Source organism: Dermacentor albipictus, chromosome 1, assembly GCF_038994185.2.
Source record: "Dermacentor albipictus isolate Rhodes 1998 colony chromosome 1, USDA_Dalb.pri_finalv2, whole genome shotgun sequence".
NCBI lineage: Eukaryota > Metazoa > Arthropoda > Arachnida > Ixodida > Ixodidae > Dermacentor > Dermacentor albipictus.
Window position 1 is genome coordinate 364313849 of NC_091821.1, and position 3349 is coordinate 364317197.

The window sequence follows — 3349 nt, forward strand, 5'->3', positions numbered from 1 at the left end:
CGGGGCCAGCGAAAGCGCTCGGACAGAGCGGGGTGTGGGCCCCCAGCGCAGCCGAAGAACGGCGATCGATGGTAGCAAACACTCCCTTTGCGCAGGCCTTGAGCGGGGACACGCACGCCGTCCGATCCGGTCGTGCTCCTCACCAGCACAGGTGAAGCCAGCGCTTGACCATATGACACTTCTGAGAGAGCGTCCCCAGAGTTCAAGTCCGCTCACAACCAAAGTGCTTTTTCTATATTAAAGTAGGTGAAGGGCTCATTGGAAAATTAAAGCTCGTTTTTTCTTGCTAAGGTATAACCTTTGGCTGAGTACTGATATTATGATCTCTCACAAAATTTGAAAGGTACCTAGACTTCATCCTAAAACCGGTAACACAAATATATACGTCGACAAAGATTCGTACGAAAGAGTTAGCTGTAATAAACTCTTTTGGAGAGCGAAGGAAGTGCTCCCTTTGCTTCACTATAAGTTAATGTTTGTTCATGCCCACCATAAGATGGCGGCGTTCCGGTTTCACTTTCGGGACAGCATCTCCACTCAAGAACTTTTTTTTTTATATAGCCTCCTTGCGCTTTTCCCATGCCAGCACGTTGGTCAAGCAAAAACTTATCTGAATTTCCCCGCTGTCGAAGACCAAAAGCAAATAGTGTCAGTATAAACCAGGATCTTGTTTGGCCACACCCTCCTCTTGCATTCCTTTAATGAAACTTGGCGCCACTTTAGCGACAACGCCTCACCAAACTACCCAGGCTTCGTACATTGCTTAGCCTCCACAAAGTCATCAATCATGAGAGGAAGGACAAGCGCACGCGCATATTGAAGAATCTCCGATGAGGCAAACTTTGTTGGGCATCTTGACCGCACCTTCGGGCAAAATATATTTACATTTTATTCTTGTGTCACCGCTGGATCACACAAAAATCACTGAAAAAAAAACTGCAGCTCACTCAATGCTGTTTGACTGCGTGAAGTCTGATGATTTTTTTTTTCACGTTCAGAACTTAATTGCTGTTGTGACTATGGTACATATACACAACAGGGCACTCAACCTTAATTTCCTCAGCTTGTGTGCGTCGCGTCCAGAATACCAGAATAGAAGCAAATCGAACAATACTGCGAAGCCGGAGCAATATAGACACGATTGTCTCTTGAAATCAGAAATAAACCGTCCAAACGTGAGCACGAGATATATTTCTTGTCGGCTACAGTGGCATATGGGCAGGAATTTATTTCGCAGGCAGGGGTCCCTCGTATTACTAAAATTCCCTAATAGGGAGTTTTAGAAATAACAGCCCCTGCTTTGCATAACTAAAAACTAAAACTCCTTGGTACGATTTTAGCGGTTCTTTATTTATTTATTTTCTCGTACACTTCTTTGCGTTCTTTGTACACCTGGCCGATAGCGTCCCCTAACTTTGGGTCGCATAATTCTAGAGCTCCCTGATCTCCCTCTACAGAAATAATATATACTGATAAATCAGTCTAGAGTGATAAAGCATTCTTTCAACACTCTATTATCGCTACTATCGCGGAAATATGTTGATAAATATAAGAGGAAATTAAGGTCAAAGCTCCATTTTATAGGGAAGCTGTTTACGGCTAGGGTTCCGTGCCTTCTTCTTCCGCGTGTGCACAAACCGTGGGCCGGTCCGGGCCGACCCGCGGCGGAGGTGAAGCAGGCTTCAAGCACTCCACCAACTTGCAAAAATAAGTTTAATATCTTGGGTCCAAATATAACCCGCGTCAGATACCAAGCTGATGAGAACAGATACTACACTTTGACGCACGTCGGCCATGTCTACGTTCGCACCGCCTTCTCTTTGTCGCCGTTCCAATCGCTTGCGTAATCTACTTTCCTTTCCTTCCGTTCTCCCGCGGTGGTGGTCCCGCCGAAACGTCATGCGTGCCTAGTTTCCTCGGGCTCCTCGGGGCGGCGGTCCCACTGTCCACACGAATATATATAAAAATCACGGTAAATGAGTTTGTACCTGTGTTCAAAGCTCTGTGTCACCTCTGTGTCGTGTAATAGCTAAATTAACTGCTCTTAGGATTGACTCATTAACATTATCCTGGCTTCGCAATTTCTTATCTAATCAGCAATGGGTTCGTATCTGTGAATAACTTTAGCTCCTCCACATCAGTTGTACCGTCAGATGTACCCCAAGGTAGTGTGTTAGGTCCTCTTCTTCTCCTAATTTTTATCGATGATTTGCCGAGCAACATTTCCTCCTGCGTACGACATTTCGCGGATGATTGCGTAATTTACAGAACGATTACCTGTCATGACGACAATCTAACTTTCCAAAATGACCTTTAACTAGTTAATCAGTGGTACGACCGTTGGTAAATGACACTTAACACATCTAAGTGCTGCGTTCGTTCCTTAGGATATGATACGAAATCATATCCAAAGTTTCCTTATACAAAATCTGTTCGACGGAAGTTCCTCGTGACTCTACTTACAAATATCTTGGTGTCTATTTTTGTACTAATCTTGCCTGGAGCTCTCAAATCGAGAAGATATGCGCGCTAAAGCTAACAGAACTTCAGGGTTTTTTACATCGTCATGTGCACCTTTCGCCATCTACCATCCGCCAACAGGTCTACCAAACTTTTGTACGCCGTCAACTTCACTGTACTTCATCGATCTGGTCTCCTCATCAACAATACCTAATAGATAAATTGGAGTCCATCCAAAATCGTGCTGCCCGCTTTATAACTTTTAATTACAGTCATCAATCTAGCATTACCCAAATTAAAGGCGATGTTCCCCATCCTGACTTGGATTCCCGCCGCTCTGTTGACCTTCTATGCCTCTTTCATAAATACTACTACAACTCGTGGTCCAGCCGCTTGTCGCTTGAAATTCCTTCTCGCACATGTACTCGACTTCATAACCATCTCAGTTTCAGGCGCATTTTTGGCCGCTCACAGTCATGCAATAACTCTGCATTACCGCACGCCATCGCACTATGGAATAGCCTTCCAAATTGTCTTGTTTCAATAAAAGATCCTGCCAAATTTCGTGAACTTTTGGAACTTCACATGTTCACTTGATTATGTTGTACGAGTTTGTATTGTATTCGCCTTTGTATCGTTTTTCGACTTTGTTTTGTATTGCATTGCATTCCCTTGGCTTTGTAGTTTTTTTCCCAATGTTTGCCAGTGTTCCTTTTTTTTCCAATGCACAAATTTATTTGTTTCTCCTACCACGGAGTTCCCCTTTCTTGCCTTAATAATCGTCTTTTTTTTAAACCCCCGGCCCCTACCCTACGCTTCGTTAACGGGATTCGTTAACGTGCACTTAAATCTAAGTACACAGGTGTTTTCGTCTCCATCTAAATGCGGC

At 44.1% G+C, this 3349-nt stretch overlaps 1 pseudogene; it reads right to left on the reverse strand.

Moving 5' to 3' along the window:
* Positions 1–1634: 1634 nt before the first annotated feature.
* Positions 1635–1796, reverse strand: LOC135911333 (U2 spliceosomal RNA; annotated as a pseudogene).
* Positions 1797–3349: the final 1553 nt, after the last annotated feature.